Consider the following 19,425-nt stretch of genomic DNA (forward strand, 5'->3'; position numbering starts at 1 on the left):
TTGAATCGTTGGTGAATGTTATTTACTCTTGTGCTATGCCTATTTTCGGTGTTTGAAATTAATTTGAAAAATGAACTCATTTCTGGATCGTATTAGCCGTTCAGTATCTTGTAAGTCTCAATCATGTCCCCTCGGACCCTTCTATATGACAATGTTGGCAGCTTATGTTTTTTCAAATCTTTCCGGGTAGTTTAATTTATTGAATCCAGGTATCTGGCGTGTTGACCTTTTTTGTACATTTTCGATTTTGTCAATGGATTTCTTTTTGAAAGGTGCCCATACTGAACTAGCATAGTCTAAGTGTATTCTCACTAATGTTTTGTATAGTGGTATGAAGATTTTTTCATTTAAGGTTTTAAATGTCCTTCTGATTGCAGCAAAAAGTGAGTCAGCTTTGTTCACTTTTTCGCATATGTGTCTTTCAAATGTTAAATCTTCATCAATGACTAATCCAATATCCTTCTCTTCTTTACATTTGCTAATATCATGACCTTATAGCTTATAACTTGTCTTGTCATCTCTTACCCCTCTACTTATATTTATGTGTTTGCATTTTTCTGAATGGAACTTCAACAGCCATGTATCACTCCGTTTGTCGTGATTTGTTAGGTCATTTTGTAGTATAATTTGATCTGATTTGCTTTCAATAATTCTGAAGATTTTTGTGTCGTCCGCGAATAAGTAGGCATCTGATGTCACGCAATCAGGCAAGTCGTTTATGTATAGAATAAATAACAGGGGGTCTAATATTGAGCCTTGTGGAATTCCTGATGTTACATCTTTCGACTCCGATGTTTTCCCATTCACTGATACTCGTAGTTTCCTATAAGACAGAAAATCTGTAATCCAATCTAGGATTGGATTTGTTATCCTAAATTTCTCGATTTTCTTAACGAGTCGCCTGTGGGGTACTTTATCGAAGGCTTTCATAAAGTCTGTTTATATGCAGTCAATCTTCTGGCCATTGTCTATAGCTTCTGTCCATTTATCTATTACCTCTAATAGTTGTAGTTTTGTTGATCTCCAAGAGATAAATCCGTATTGCTTGATTGCAAATAATTTATTTTCTTTCATATAGCTAATTATATGTTCTCTTATAATTTTCTCCATTACTTTACAAACCACTGATGTGAGAATAACTGGTCGGTAATTTTTTGCTTGTGATTTATTCCCTTTTTTTAATATTGCAGTCACTAGGGCGCTTCTTCAATCCTTTGGAAGATGTGTGTTACCTTCCCTTCCTGAGCACATAAGATCACCCCAATCGTCAGTTGGGTTTTTGATGTCTTTTTCTTAAAATCTAAATAATGGTTTATGGAGTTGTTTCATGGCGTTTTCAGTATATGATAAGTAGTGAGGTTTGAATGTCTAATTGTGTATCTTCGGCTTTTTTTCCAATAACAGTTTTAAAAACAAGAAAATGAAACAAGTTATACATTGGAAACATCTCGGTATAAACATACAATCTTCAACAACAGACATGGGTCTATAAAATATATCAAGCTTTAAATCGCCCCAGCTCAAATAACACAGTCAAAATTATTACAAAGGAACAAACTTCGGTTTACAAAGTACTTTTATATTACCGGTATCGCATAGAAATTTAACCAGGTTTATTTGGACTTATGGTGACTTTCAAATCTCTATCAAAAACAAAAATCACTAAAATATCGTTATCACCATAAAACAAACAAATGTAACAAAGAAGCACACAAAGGAATACATCACATTAACAACATTATTTTGCTTTTTTATTATACAATTTTATTTATATATTAAAAATCAACACATAAAGAAAACAGGACATAAGCTGTAATGATGATTTGGGTGACCGTTATGGACCACGTATACATTCCACTTGTCGTTGCCATCTGTGTATTTTTCTCCGTAGATACCTTCACCGATGATTCGTTCAGAATTTCATTGAAGAATAGACAATTTAGAATATCATTCCTGTGCGTTAAAGAAATCTTTCATTGTAGTCAACTAAAGCCGTATATATAGAAATAAAAAAAGATAGGGTATGGTAGCCAATGAGACAAATCTCTACAAGAGACTAAACTACACAAAAATTAACAACTATAGGTCACCGTACGACCTTCAACAATGAGCAGAACTCATACCGCATAGTTAATTATAAAAGTCTTCTCCAAAACCCTACAAATATAACACAATTCAAAAGAGAAAAGTAACGGCCTGGTTTATATACAGAACAATAAACGAAAAAACAAATATGATATACAGTATCAAACGACAACATTAAATTACAGGCACGGAGCAGGCACACTCATATTGTGGAGGGGGTTAAACTTATTAGATGTCGCTATTTCCCCCCTAATGTGCATAATGTTTTAATGGACTCACCAACCTTTAAATGTGACTTTATTTCAGAAATTATAACATCTATTGTCAATTATGCTTTAATAACATTCTAGATAAAAGTTATCGACAGTCAATTTACCATAACTAACTATAAATGATCCCAAACTATTAATATCAACTAATGCAAATAACGTACCGAATGAAAGATGTAGATATCATACGGTAAACGAACAAAAAAGTCACAGGACAAAAAGTCACAAATAGTTTTGTTAAAAATGTTTATGTTACAAACTCGAATCTGAACTGTGACTCTCTGTATATTCATGCAATACGAGGTGCCGATGTTACGATATTGAAAATGGAAAGTGAAGCAATGGGAAACTCAAACAAAAACGATTGGAATGATCCAAGTTTGAATCCTAACTGATCACAAAAGGTCGCTAAAACATAAAAAAAGAACAGAAATATTTTCAAACCCTGATAGCACAGGTTTAAAGAGATTTCAAAGTCAATCTTGCCAGGCATTCAACAGGTCGAGAACACGTTCACCTTATATGAGTATGCATTAACCTGGGATTTGACCAATCCACCAAATGTGTACACAATGCATGTGTTTACAATTAACCGAGAACAGGTATTAACATATTATCCCATGCATTGCATGATTAACAATTTCGCTAAGTTTTTCATTATCCATATTTACAGTTCGTGTTACACGATATTATTTCAATGCTCAGATTTGAGTAGATAATGATGTTTAGATGCAAAAGAACGAGTGTTTAAATTACACAAAATATAGCCATTAATATGATTAATGATGACAGGAGATTGCAGGTACTCGTTCACATGACAACAATGAAACAACAGTCAAAAACAAAATTACCCACAAAACAAAAACTGAATTTGTTACGTGTTGAAATATTTAAATGCTGCGTTCACACACCAAACCCAGTAATCTTTATTTTTTTTTACCATTGAACTAGACATCTCAAATGCTTAATGAGATTGAACTGCCAACAGACTTAACTATATGACACCTATGTTTTAATGCATTAATTAAAGCAGGGTATATAATAGGTAGTCTACCTCATTCTCTTGAGGAGTTAACTCTTTCACCTTTTATACATTTTTATAAAAATCGAGTGTGAAGTTTTTATAAGACTAATGAAATGTTCTCTTTAGTAATTTGTTCTACATTATTTACAAATTTACTTGTAGGGTAATAACACCATATGTCAGAACCATAAAGTGCAATTGTTAATAGAATATGGTAGAAAAATATGTAATATAATTTTGGCAATTTTAGTGACATTATTGAATAATTTTCTGATCGTTAATAATGCTTTGAAGCCTTTTCGAACAAATCTTTATTAGCTGCATAAACGTTCAAGAGGCGAAAAATAATTCCTAAACATTTATAGTGTTAAGCATTGTCAATAATTAATTTTCAGATTTAATTTGAATGTCTGATTAAGGTCCAGCTATGTTAAAACTAGGACTTTTGTCTTCTTAAGATTAACATTAATCTGCCATTCATTGGAAAACTCTACTAGTTAATCAATATAGATTTGGAGTCATTGCTGTTGTAAATATCAAGATAACACCATCAGCATCTATTAAAGAGTTAATTGATTTTGATTATAATCAAACTGGACCACATAATGCAGCGAAGTTCAAAAACAGTTCAAATTAGATTTATTCCAGCTACAGCCGAACGACACGTAACAAATGTGCTGCTTTTAGGTCATGCCCACTTTGTGATGTTATACAAATACAACAAAAATACTGTAGGGCAATCATGTGGAAAATTTGTACTACTTTATTACTGATTCATTATTCAAAAACTTTTACGCTCAAGATTTTGTTTCTAAAACCGCAGTCTGACATTCAGCTTTATATGCCAAAACGATTGATTGATTGAGTGTTCTTCGTTAAACGTCCGGTAAAAATATGTATCAATCTATATAAATATATTATGATAAACAGAAAGGTGTTCAACAGTTATGACATGTGGAGTTGAAATGCGGTATTGATTCATTTGTACTTTGATATTGTCAAATGTTGAGTTCAGTTTAGAACAAAAAAAAAGCCTTAAAAGTATGACAAACAAAATGGAGGATCAACCATGTGACTTTATTTCAGAAATTATAACATCTATTGTCAATTATGCTTTAATAACATTCTAGATAAAAGTTATCGACAGTCAATTTACCATAACTAACTATAAATGATCCCAAACTATTAATATCAACTAATGCAAATAACGTACCGAATGAAAGATGTAGATATCATACGGTAAACGAACAAAAAAGTCACAGGACTAAAAGTCACAAATATTTCTGTTAAATAAAGATTTTATCTTTCTAAAACCCAAAATGCATATAACTTTTATATATCTAGTGGATGCTAGGCATAAAAACTTTCCACACAGCACAGAGTAGTTTTTGAGTTGAAAATACGGCCATATTTGTCCATTTGTTATGATGAACCTTAATTTACATCTATTATTTTTGAAAACAAAAATAAAAATAATCACTCTAGAAACATTTTGAATTATAAATAGAAATATATATATATGGAAAGCCCCAAAAAAATACATATAATAGTGAAAAGCTACCTGACACCGCTTAAGTGACGATGAGACCCCCTGTTCTTTCAATGTCAATAAAGGTCAAGTAAATCATAGACTCTGTATATATAAAGGTTGTATTAGAAGGATTTCCCGGAATAATGTCATCTTCGGTATCTATGGAGGGCTTAGATTGTCACTTTTCACCACAAAATTGACTAATTTCAGGACAAAGGGTACAGGGCAATGGTAAGAGCCCCCTGACTTCCCAATCTTTCTGATATTATGCATACTTTCAGTTTATAAAAACGTGACTTAAATGAATTTGGGCCGATTTGGCCTCAAATTTCATGTTCATCTAACAAAAGATTTTGGACACATTTTAAACACTTAAGTGTCTATTTCAATTGATTTGATTAGTAAATGTGAAATATTTTCACTTATTTAGTCATTAAAAACGCTCCAATTCAAGAATAAATATGAAATATCTATCAAATATGCAAAAAAAAAACGTCCCTTTTCAGATGTGTTTTGTCAAAAATAAAAGTGGCTGCCTCCTTGTTCATCTTCAACCTTTATATATGTTATGTATTATCATCAAATACAACTGACATTTCAATATTATGAATGAACACGAATGCGGCCATTTTCATTGAAGACGGAAACCGTCTATAATTTAACTAAAATGCTGATATTGTGAAGATTTCAGTAATTTAGCATGACTTAATGACGCTAGTACCCGATTTCTATTCATTGTATTGTCAAAACAGCCCATATTTATGTAGCAGAAGCATTCTACTTTCCAATAAATGGCTAAAAGATTACATTTTCACAATTGTGTAAACTGCTATATTTTGGGGCCACAAAGGGATCTTACTGTACATACTCCTTTAAGGTTTACTATATACACATATACACAGTAAAGTAAGCTTTTTAAAAATTCTTCATTACTTGTAACCATACATTTTATTTGTTTTTAAGCTTGAATTAATTTTCAAGAAAATCAAAGCATAAATCCCTGAAAATTTTCAGATTTATTGTTAAATAACCGGTTTCTGCACTTCATATACTTATAAAGAATAATTATATCAACTATACTGTATCGATTATATTTAATGGGCTATATCGCAGATTTTGCTAAAATTCTGCATACAAAAATGGATCGTTAAACTACAAATGACAATAAAAAAAAAATAATACATTCTTCTCTTTTATTAACTGAAATATTACACATTGATTATTTTTAATATGGGTTAACATTTGTATAAATAGCACATCAAATCGGTTCATTATTTTCAGTATAATGATATAAAATAATCATATGGTCTCCGACATCATCGTTTGTCTAATAACAAAATTGTTACCTTGTTGTTTGTGAATAACGTCAAATAGTTATCAAAGGTACCAGGATTATAATTTAGTACGCAAGACGCGCGTTTCGTCTTCATAAGACTCATCAGTGACGCTCATATCAAAATATTTATAAAGCCAAACAAGTACAAAGTTGGAGAGCATAGAGGATCAATCCTCAAATCAATGTTTTACGTTTATATAGTGCAATGACGTTACAATTATTTATACGTATTGAAGGATTTTTTTTTTCACAAAGAACACTTGTGAATGATATATAACGTAAAAGCAAAGTTATTTTGCATCATTAAACGGAAACAACAGATAGTGTTAAAGACAAATCTGTTGAGTCAAAATTAGAAATTTGATGATATTCAGACACATTTTAGGAAATTTTGTCGACGATTTCATGACCTTTCTTTACAAATGTTAACCCATTTTGAAAGAATTCATTTAGTAATATTTCAAATGATAAATGAGATAAATGCAATATTTCCGATTTTCAGTTGTAGCTTTACTGAAATCTGTTACATAGCCGATTTACTTTATATTGGCCTTAATCTAACGGGAATGTCAAAATGGATCTAATAATGGCCGAATATGATCGTGTTTCAACAGAAGGATTTCATTGAGAATTCTTATGTTTCATCACCGCTGCTTTTAATCTAGGAGTAGGTGTTACAAGTTATCAGTAAATAATATAACTTAATAATGTTTAATTTGCATATTAAAACGTTTTTATTTTTTTTTATAGTAGAATGATAGATAAACTGGGTCAATTTAGTCTTATTCGTAGTGAGATGAGTCTTATTAAAGCATTTTATATTAAAATTACATTAAATGTCACTTTTAAGTGTATGTGATTTTCTACGTAGCCTGCATATTTTTTATTGGACTTCATTTGGCATGTTGACAATAACAAGTACACTATTTGTTTTATTTTTAGACATCATGCAATGTAATAATGTACCATATGATATTAAAAACCTCGGCTTCTAGTTGTAATCTTAAAAATAAATAAGTCAATATTATTCAGCATCGTACATTATTTCAAAATCAACGAAGTCGCAAAGTAAACACACTGTTGCAGGCTGTCGCTTTGAGTCTCTTCACATTTTCTGTAAAACAAATTGTTAGATTTGTTAGATGTTTCATTTATTATAATTATGTAAATTCTTTTGTTTGTCTTTATCCAAAAAAAATATTGCTGTTAATGTTCTATAGAACAACCGTGGAAAGCGTCTAAATAAAACTGTCACTGGGACAATCAAACAGGATAGATCAAAATGTTCACAAGAGACCAAATGATACAACAATTAACAACTTTCTTGTACCTTTGCATTTCTTTTTGAATTTTCTTCTTTATTTTAATTGTAAGTTTTCCTTAATATTGCCGCAAGCAAAACTGAGGATATAGCATTTTTTTTTAATAACTTTCATGTCTTTGTCTCCAATAAAGACAGGGATATTTAAAGATTATGCTTTTAATTCTTTTTTTTTCATGGTTAATTATATTGGAAAGTTACACCAGTCTCAGCTTATCAGCATTTATCTGTTTCGTCTGTACACTTTCTAATTAATTAAACTCAATTCAGAAGTCTATCATAACTGACTTAACTTTAACTGTGTTATCATGGTATGATTATGATAGTTCAATAGGTTGTCATTATGTTTATCAAAGATCTTTGACCGTTACATAATATGCAATATGTGTATGATGTACGGTCCCCTGTAGCTGTTAGTTGATAGTTTTGGCCTTTACTTTTTGGTTGAAAATTGTTTTATCACTTTTCATACAACGTCTTCCTAGATCTGAATACATTTATTAGAGGAGAACCTCCTCCCAGACGACAAAAATCTGCATCAAGACCGTGTTGATTGCCTTAGTTTGACCTATAATTGTTTACTTTTTATAAATTGTGACTTCGATAAAGAGTTGTCTCATTGGCAATCATATCACATCTTCTTATATTTATATATGATGTTAGATAATCTAGTTTTGATATCATATCACTAAACATGATAAAACTGATTCATGACACAAAAGAAACATAGACGCTCGACAACACTGCAATACGTTATGGCGACAATAAAACAGGATATGGTAAATTTATGTTCTTTTTCAATAAATCTCATGAGCATGTGTACGATAAATAGACTTACAAAATAGTCGTTTTGTCATCCATGATTTCTTAGTTAAAGAAGTACATCTATATCATCATAGTGATCATAAAGAGTAAATATAGGTCGGTGTTTTAGGGGTGTATTTTCAAATTACCTGATTTTAGTTTAAAAATATTGTTGATTATATATGTTTAGTATTTATACGATCATTTTATTGAGTATCCTGCATTAGTTTGATTGTAGTTCCTTCTTGTAGCAATGTATTTTTAAAATTTTTAAATTGTTATGAACAAATATGAAAAAGAAGATGTGGTATGATTGTCAATGAGACAATTCTCCACGAGTAACCAAATGACACAGCCATTAACAACAATAGGTCACCGTCTGATCAAATTATGTAAAATCTAAAATTTAACAGAATGTCAAGCAATTGAACATGAAAAAATAAATGCTTGCAATTTGCGATGAATTATGTTTTTTTTTTATATTTGGGTTAATGTTTCTAATTATAACATTTATTTTCAAATTTCGGAATAATGTAATCCTACAGAAAAAGTCATGTTAATGTAATTTTCTGCATTGTTAGACATAATGACAGCCCTCCTCCGCTGTGTGCACAGTATATAAACTTATGGTGGCTTCTGATCTTCATAACAGAGGTAAAGAGGACATACCCAACATCTACAGACAGAGCAATATTCTTACAAGGTATTTAATTTTTTATTTTCATTGTTAGTGCTGATAGCTGTTTTTTTTTATTTTCATTATCTTTTATGAAAAAAATGAATTTAACCAATTTTGCCACTGACAACATGTTCCTTCGTATATTGTTGTTAGTAACTGTTACATATTTAGCTGTTTTAGTCATTTTTAGAATCATATAAGGGTTAAATAATTCACTAGGTATTGTCAATGTCAAAAAAAACCTGAACAGCTACTTAAGTACAAGTAATCTTGGAGTACAGTTTTAAAAGATGACTATCAAATGTACATAGGAAGACGTTGTTTGAGTGTAAAGCTGTATATAAATCGCACAACTATAAAGCTGTATATCAACTGTGCAGTTGTAAATCTGAATATAAACTATAAATCTGTTAACCTGTTTTATAAACTGTACATCTGTAAAGCTGTACATAAACTGTACATCTGTACAGTTCATATAGAGCTTAACATATGTACAGTTTAAATACATCTTTACATATGTACAGTTTATATACAGCTTTACAGATGAACAGTTTATATTCAGCTTTACAGATGTACATTTGATATGTATCTTTAGAACTGTACATCAAGATTACTTGTACTAAAGTGGATGTGTAATGATGATTCTACAAAACCACAACAAGTAGAATTAAAGATAAGATTCAGTTAAAAGTTATCAAAGGCACCAGGATTATAATTTATTACGCCAGACGGGCGTTTCATAAACCTGTATACATAAGACTCATCAGTGACGCGCAGATAAAAAAGTTATAAAAATAAAATAATAAAATAACTTTGGTTCATTAGTAAATTTTTGTTTACCTATCTATATATAAAGTGATGATACTATTGTCTTTTTTTTTTCCTGATTAAGAATTTCATATGCTTTCATTTGTCTAAACAAAACAGCTAGTACTTAAATATATTCTAAAACATAAGTTTATACTGTAACAGTCGATTGTCCAAACAAATAAATAATACAGGACCAAGTTCCACTTACAAAACAAAAACTCGAGGTGTATAACAGATGTTTAAACCAACTTGTAAACATTTTTTTCAGAACCTGTTTTAACAGTTTTGCATATTTCAATGATATTAAAATTATCTTCATAACTGCCGACGAAAATTTCAAAGCAATATTGAAAATTCTTCAGGATCTTGTATAATCGACATATTATCATCGTGTTTGTACTTGAGCATCACGACAGGTGTCTTATGTGGAGCAGGATCTACTTATCCATCTATATTATTTATTGTATCGTTGGGGTTGCTCAGTATTTATTACTCTAGGTTGTGTTTTGTAATGTTGATAATCTGCTTGAACGTTTGTCTTTTTACCTTATTGTAGTTTAGTTTTTGTAAATAAGTGTTAAATATTACTATAACTAATAGGTAGCGTCTGTTCACATATTTAAATTTAAAAACAAACATTTAAAATTCAAGGTCCTTTATAGCTTGGTCTTAAGTGTGAATAATTAGTTATCAAAGGTACCAGGATTATAATTTTGTACGCCAGACGCGCGTTTCGTCTACATAAGACTCATCAGTGACGCTCATACTAAATTAAAGGCACCGTGTTGGAGCCCCAACATATCTTATCTGGATTACCCCCTTTAAGCACACTCAAAGCCCCAAAATCCCTAATAAGGATTGCCTCCATTATGTACATTCAAGGCCCGAACATCTCTCAAAAGGATTACCTCCCTTATGGACTCGCAAAGCCCTAACACCTCTAATAAGGACTACCTCCTTTATGTACATTACAAGCCCTGACATATCTTTTTAGGATTACCTCCCTTATGTACACTCAAAGCCACAACATCTATAATTTAGATTACCTCCATTATGTACACAATAAGTCCAAATATGTCTAACGAGGATAACCTCCCTTATGTACACTCTAAGTCCCAACATCGCTTATGAGGATTACCTCCTTTATGTACACTACAAGCCCCGATATATCTTAAAATGATTACCTCCTTCATGTACACTCAAAGCCCCAAATCCCTTAAAAGGATTACTTCTCTATGTACACTCAAAGCCCCAACATCCCTAATTAAGGTTACCTCCATTATGTACACTCTAATCCCGAACATCTGTTATACGGATTATCTCCCTTATGTACACTCTAAGCCCAATATCTCTTACAATGATTATCACCAATGTTATTTCAATTGATCGGACGGAACTTATGTTTTAATTTGCATAAGGACAGTCTATTTAAAGATGTGTGTGATACCATCATGGATCATTACCATTTTAATTATTATTATTGAATTCTAATCTACTAGCAGTGTCAACAAATGCATATACAAAATAGCTGAGTGTATGATATGGGACGAATAACTGGACACTTCATTGATAAGTTTTTTCCAAAATTCCTGTCTATAGATGGACTGGTCTTTAAAAAGCGGACTATTTGAACCCCGTACAGTCAAGTGAAGTAAATCTAGAAATACCTTCTTGACCATATTCTTCCCACTTGTATTTTCAGAAAATGAAAACACTTTTGGTTTTGACGACACTTGTCATAGCAGGACACTGCCTACTGGAAGATATTTTGGGGAACATACCGGAAAATAAAAGATCGGTAAGAAGCATACGGAAAACACTGCGGATCAGACACAACCAGTTACTTACAGATCGGTAACTTTCAAACAAAAAACCAGCGATCAATCAGTTTCAGATATCGTGTCAAAAACTGTCAGATTGGTGAATAATTTTAAACTCAAAATATAGATCGGTTATCAACACACAGAACACAAGCTAACGACTTAAACCATAAAGGAAACTAACTGATCTATAGCACAAAACATACCTTAAATATATTTGCTACTATTTTTAGTGTCATAAATCTGTATAGATCTGTCTGATTCTTTGATTTATATCATTGCTTAGAATATTAGAAATACATATGAGTTGCTGAACTAATGGATAAAACGTAATTCTTTGTGAGTTTTGTCAGCGAGAGGAGATAAGTCCTCCAAATGTTTCATTCTGAACGATTAGAACTGTAGTAAATTATACAATGTCAATCAGATCAAATTTGTTGTCGTGTTTGTTTGTTATTATCTACTTAGTGGATCCTTAGTTCATGTAGTAAGAGAAAATAGTACTACAATTTTCCCAGCATTCGTTTGGCCTTTTGAGTACCCAAGGAAGGTAAAAGAAGTCAACTTAGGACCGCTGTATTTGGATGTAAGGATACCCTTTGTTTAATGTATCTATGAATAACTACAGTGTGTTTATTTACAATTTAAATTTTGAAACCAATTGTAATATTTGCTAAAGAACTATTCGAAAAGACTTACCTTATTGTTCCATAGTTACACAACGTTAATGTTTTAAAATTAATGTTTGCTTTTTATTCATATTATTTATGTGTTTTTATTTCATTTACATACTATTTATGCAGCTCGTCACAAGAAGAAGTTATGAAAATACACTCAACTTTTTGTATAGGATAGCTGATAATAATAGGAATGGTCGATTATCAGCTTCAGAATTGGCGCAATATACAAACCCGAAAGACGGCAAGACACCATTAGAGAAAGCCAGAGAGACTGTTCGACTCTGTGATACCAATAATGATCACGAGTTAACCAAGACAGGTAATTAATCGATCGCGATCTCTGACTCAAAAAAATTATATGATTAATTCCTTTTGTATCCTGTATCTCCCATGCTGCTAATGCTTTTGTGTTAAATTCGGATTTGCTTCAAGTTTGACATGTGTCCATTATCTCCTCATAATTTTATTGTAGATGCAACGCGTCTTCTGATTAGATTAGGTGTACTGTCTTTCAGCTTATAGACATTATTTCGTTATGCAACTGTGATGTCATCAATGTTTTTTCATAATATACTACGGCTTAAAATGAAATTATAAGGAATGACTATTTCTTTTCTGTGGTGCACACTTTAACATAACACGAACCACATTTTTTATGTTATTTCGTCATAGACAGAAATAATATAACAACCTTTCCTTAATTAAATTTGTGTAACACATGAAATTCATAAAAAAAACATTCAACCCCAGGAGTAGATTACCTTAGCCGTATTTGGCACAACTTTTTGGAATTTTGGGTCCTCAATGCTCTTCAACTTTGTATTTGTTTGGCTTTTTAACTATTTTGATCTGAGCGTCACTGATGAGTCTTATGTAGACGAAACGCGCGTCTGGCGTATAAAATTATAATCCTGGTACTTTTGATAACTATCAACGCGACTTTGAATGAATGTTATTACAAAATGTATCAAATCACCAAACTTGGCAAAGATGTACACTTTCCATACATATTAATATGCAGTATCTCTTTATACATATGATTAGTTTTTTTTTCAAAATAAACATGTTCAACCAGACATAACAAATGATATAACAGAAAAACTCCGAACGAGAGAATGTTTAAATAAAAACATATAGTAATACCTATTCCTATGGTATTATTTCTGAGATGACATTGTTTAGAGAGACGGGAACATAGAATTTGAATAACTTCCACCTCTAATTTAAAATCTTCTTTTTCAGAAATGCTGACATACTTGAATAGTGTGGGAAATTGAGGAAAGAACGGTGTTATTGGTTTTAAAATCTATATAATTTTTAATTCATATTAAAGATAATCACACACTATAGGTGTTTATTAAAGAAAAAACATGAAAGCTACTAATTTTAAAAACTTATCCAATTGTAAAAGAGAGGCGAAAAGATATGTCGAAAATAAAGAAAAAAAAACACAAGAGACAAACAACGAAATACAAATCACAAAATAAAAGTCTAAAAACTGTGCAACACAAATCGCACCAAATACCGGAGGTGTTCTCAGGGGGTCCCGCAGAAATCACAAATTCTGCCTTATGTAGAACCCATCGTGTTTCTGATTTAAGTTCAAACTTGGTGATAATTCTGTTCATATATACCTATAAGTGAATGTTCGTTAATCATAATACTATAGGTTTATTGCATGAGTTTTGTTGAATATTGTCCCAAGTAGAATTTTATGTTCTAAGAGGGGCAATATTCCCCAATATATATTCAATAACTCTTTTATTGTATAGCAATATAATATTTGAAAGTAAAAATTGGTTTAAACTAAGATTTTGTTGTTGATGACGTTTAATAATTTTACTTCCTGAGCACATACGATCACCCCATGTGTTGGTGTTTTTTTGTTGGCAAGTCTTTTTTTTCTATACAATAGTAGATGGAGTTTTTTGTCTGTTCTTCGCTTTTTTTCAATGTTGTTTTCTCGTGGTTTTTTAATGTCTAATTGTGTCTTTTTTCCAATGATAATTAATATTCAATCTTCAACAACAGATATGGGTCTATAAAGTGTACCAAAGTTCAAATCGCGCCTGCTAAAATAACACCGTCAAAATTAATTACAATTAAAATAAGCTCAATTTACAAAGTACTTTTATTCTACCGGAATCATCTTTTAATATTACCAGGTTGACTCATGGTGACTTTTAATTCTCTACCAATAGACACAATGATGATTTGGTTGACGGTTATGGAACACAGACAAGTTCCACTCTTAGTATCAACCCGTCATTTTTTCGTTGATAACCGTTCAGCATGTTTTACACTAATGGAGAATCCAAAAAGGAATACATGTACAAATATATATATATCAACGAGACAATACCTAGAATACACTCATATTCGAAATAAAAACACATTGGAATGACGATATATCATTTAAGTTTCAACAACTGCAACTATACGAGATGCAAGTCTTAAGACATGTGGCGGAGTAAAATACTCGCGTGAAAATTTAAACCAGTCCCTAAAATATATTTTGTTCTTCTCGTATATGTTATGATGGTATGATTCTAAACCCCTCACGGGAAGGATTGTGCCTGTTATTCATATGATGAAGACATAATCTTTCAATCAGTTTAATTGAAATCTGGAGCTGGCATGTCAGTTAACTGCTAGTAGTCTGATGTTATTTATGTATTATTGTCATTTTGTTTATTTTCTTTGTTTACATCTTCTGACGTCAGACTCGGACTTCTCTTTAACTGAATTTTAATGTGCGTATTGTTATGCGTTTACTTTTCTGCATTGGCTAGAGGTATAGGTGGAGGGTTAAAATCTGATAAACATGTTCAACCTCGCCGCAATTTTGCGCCTGTCCCGAGTCAGGAGCCTCTGGCCTTTGTTAGTCTTGTATTATTTTTAATTTTAGTTTCTTGTGTACAATTTGTTAGTATGGCGTTCATTATCACTGAACTAGTATATATATTTGTTTAGGGGCCAGCTGAAGGATGCCTCCGGGTGCGGGAATTTCTCGCTGCATTGAAGACCTGTTGGTGACCTTCTGCTGTTGTCTTCTCTATGGTCGGGTTGTTGTCTCTTTGACACATTCCCCATTTCCATTCTCAATTTTATCTTAATTAGAAGAGTGATTAATTGATTCATTAATCAATTGATTGATTGCTTGATTGCTTGATGTTTGTTTTACGTCCGATCAACACCAAAAGACTGTATTATGGCACCTGATGCTTTGAAGACCAGTTTGTCGTCTTTGGTTGTTTGGTCAGGTTGTTATTTCTTCGGCACATTCCCCAATTTTATTTTATTTTATTTTTGAAAACTTGTTTTTACCATCTTTTATATAAAATCTTCCGTATCTGCACATCAGTTGTTAAAGTTTCCTCACTAAAGATAAGCATGTTTTACATTTCATTTTTAACATAACTGACAAAGGTAGAGAATTCCAGTTGAATGCTTGTGTTTGTTATTTACTACATTAAGTGGGGCGTTCGTTTGGCTGTGCGGGATGTAACAAGTTTGCAGTCACGTCCAGTCAGAATGGGGACGTTAATTCCGATGCCTCGTGTAAAGAGAGTGCCACGCTCTTTGCACGTTAAGAACCCTTGCATCATTTAGGGGTCCGTAGGTGGCCTGTTACAAGGCAAAATTTCTGTCCCTTTCCAAAATACCCTCATTTTCCAATGGCAGTCCAAATTTCCCCGACCATCATCCCAGATGACCTCCATTATGACAAAACCTACCAAAAGTCCTGAATATGCATGAAATATTTGCCACTGGACGTTAAGCAACCAACAATCAATCAATCTTTTGTTACATCTTTTGACATCGGATTCGGACTTCTCTTGAACTAAATTTTAATGTGCGTATTGTTATGCGTTTACTTTGGCAAGAGGTATAGTGGAAGGGTTGAGATCTCATAAACTAGTATATAAAATTGAGAATGGAAATCGGGAATGTGTCAAAGAGACAACAACCCGACCATAGAGCAGACAACAGCAGAAGGTCACCAACAGGTCTTCAATGCAATGAGAAATTCTCGCACCCGGAGGCGGCCTTCAGCTGGCCCCTAAACAAATATATACTGGTTCAGTGATAATAAACACCATACTAAACTCCAAATTGTACACAAGAAACTAAAAGTTAAAATAATACAAGACTAACAAAGGCCAGAGGCTCCCGACTTGGGACAGGCGCAAAAATGCGGCGGGGTTAAACATGTTTGTGAGATCTCAACTCTCCCCTATACCTCTAGCCAATGCAGAAAAGTAAACGCATAACAATACGCACATTAAAATTCAGTTCAAAAGAAGTCCGAGTCTGATGTCAGAAGATGTAACCATATTTGTTTAGGGGTCAGTTGAAGGACGCCTCCGGGTGTGGGAATTTCTCGTTGCATTGAAGACCTGTTGGTGACCTTTTGCTGTTGTCTTCTCTATGGTCGAGTTGTTGTCTCTTTTGCACATTCCCCATTTCCATTCTCAATTGTACCTGTAGATGTTGCTCATAATGTTGACTTTTATTGATTTTTTCTTAGTCAGATTCATACAGATTGAAAACAGGAGACCTGCACAGCAGATGTTATTATTTTACATTTGTCATTTTTTAGGTTCTTTATAACTAACTGTTCTATGTATGCTCTCTGTGTTGAAAGTCGTATTTTGTACCTTTAATTGTTTATTTTTTACACATTGTGACTTAGCTTGGATGGATAGTTGTCTAATTGACACTCATACGAAATCTTCTTATTTATATCAATCACAGTCAATATAATGAATTTTGATGCAACAATCATACAATTGAAAGGTTAAGCTAGCTATTAAACCAGGTCTTATCTATCATGATCTACATAATAAAATCCCTGTACCGAGCCAGGACTATGACAGTTGTTGTCCATTCGTTTGCTGTGTTTTTATTTTGCCATTTGATTAGAGACTTTCCGTTTAGAATTTTCCTTGGAGTTCAGTATTTTTGTGATTTTACTTTTCACCTAACTTTTACAATGATTGCTCACTCTGATAATCTAGATAAAACTTATATCAAAAGACTGGAAACGGTGGAATTAAATTGAGGACCAACACAACTTTTACAAGACAATAACAATTAAAAACAAGGAGTGAACAAAAACTCTCAAAACCAAAGGACATTTACATCAACAGCTATAAATAATAAATAAGAAACAACACGAACTCCACTAAAAACCGGGAGTGAAATCATATGCTCACGCATTTACTGCACCGTATACGGCAAAACTTCAATACACAATAATAAAAATATGCAAAAAGTTACAGAAGCATCGCATAAAAGAGCAAAGACGCAGTTTTGTTGTTGTATTGCACTAATCCACATAGAGGCTGCACAATTTGAGAAACTATCCGTGCTACAACAAACCTGTGAAACTTGTAGAAACACTGTTGAAACTGAAGAACATGCATTATTAGAGAGTTCATTGTACGATGACCTGCAACGTTTTACCTTTATTTTGTTAGAACATTCACACTTTTTAATATTTCTAATCTGAATAGATTTTAAATTGTTTTAATAGGCAATGACTGAGATATCATTATTATAAACATAATACCAATATTTGCTTTGGATATAAGACGTTATATTTCAAACGCCCAAAGCGCTTTTTTTGGAATGATTTTCTTTCATCAGGAACGCTAAAAACCGTATATTTAAGTTTCAAGGATGTTCAAGAAACGAAACAGTAGAAGAGTTTTATAATCAAAACGGACCTGAATAAATAGCCAAATCCATCTGATCATCCTTAACTTTATTGGGTTTGTAATTTACTCAGTCTGTGGTTACTCTGTTTGTCGTTTTTCTTTTCAAACATGGATAATCTTGTTTTTTTGAATTTGACTTGCTTAAAAAAATCTGCAATTACTGCAATCAGAAGACATTGTTTTGTTGAAATTGATCGAGTGATTTCCGAGTAAAAGAGCATTGAAAAAGACAGTTGAGTTACAGCAGATGCGAATAGCTCAAATAGCAACTCAATCACTAAAATGTCGGCTTTAAGATGAGACTTGGAATAGATACACAAGCATTCCTTTTTGTTTTAGTTCAAATGGCATCCTTCCTTAGACGATTAAAAAAGGTTCGCATTTCCAACCAAACGAATGCGTTTAACGTATCCGACAAAGAAGTAAAATATGATTTATATTTAAAAAAAAAATTTCAGGCAACACGTATATCGCTGAAATAGAAGGGAAAATGTTTAACACAAAGGACCACACAGTTTCAAACCAATGTGCGGTTTCATTTAAAGCTGGATGGTACCATGGTTGTTTTCATTCTAACCTTAATATTTTGTATGGAGAACAAAACTTTAAATGAGATAGTACTGTGACCTATATTCGCCAATTTACAATGATGATTTGGAAGAGATGATCTTGAGATTCCGTTTATAGTCATTGATAATAACAACGTGCATGTACTTAATTAACCGTACCGTACACACGTCAGGTGCTCAGGACGAACAATAATGTTTTCCTGACATTTTTGAGTTTTCAAGTCTTTGAATGAGAATGTTTCCAGTACGTTAAGCCGAATAGCATTTGATAACTATATTGAAGTGAAAACATTACAATGCAGCAAATATTTTACTTGCATATAAACTGCAAGTACGTGTGAGGTTCTGGATGGGGGCGGGGTCCTTCAGTTCTGTATTCAATAACTGTTTAGGCCATTTATCTCTATCTATACTATTAAATATGTGAAGACAATCTTTTTTTAGCTGGTTTGTCTCCGAGCCGACGATCGTCTGAAGTATTATATGATAATAAACTGTTGGTGTATGTTAAGTACTTTATAACTTGATATAGTAATTGCTTTAATTCGAGTAGCTTCAAGTTAAACCCAATATAAAGTTCGGTAGCTGGTTTCTTACCGTCTACGTTTTGTAAGCAGGCGGAAACGGTTTGTATTCAATTTGTTCTTCTTCTCGTACTAAATTCCTTAAACGTGTCACACAGAGTGAGAACTCGCACCACTCGATAAAAAAAGTAATACAATCTCGCATCACTGAAGAAATATTTTAAATCACGAGTAAAAGCTTTTTATTCCG

At 32.3% G+C, this 19,425-nt stretch overlaps 1 long non-coding RNA gene across 1 annotated transcript; it reads left to right on the top strand.

Annotated features, from left to right (window-relative positions):
- The first annotated feature begins 8,941 nt into the window (after positions 1–8,941).
- Positions 8,942–13,704, top strand: LOC143056442 (uncharacterized). The gene is made up of 4 exons (XR_012972344.1): positions 8,942–9,073; positions 11,562–11,657; positions 12,483–12,678; positions 13,602–13,704. It is a non-coding gene; the product is annotated as an uncharacterized LOC143056442 (long non-coding RNA).
- Positions 13,705–19,425: the final 5,721 nt, after the last annotated feature.

The sequence above is a fragment of the Mytilus galloprovincialis genome, chromosome 13, assembly GCF_965363235.1.
Source record: "Mytilus galloprovincialis chromosome 13, xbMytGall1.hap1.1, whole genome shotgun sequence".
Classification (NCBI taxonomy): Eukaryota; Metazoa; Mollusca; class Bivalvia; order Mytilida; family Mytilidae; genus Mytilus; species Mytilus galloprovincialis.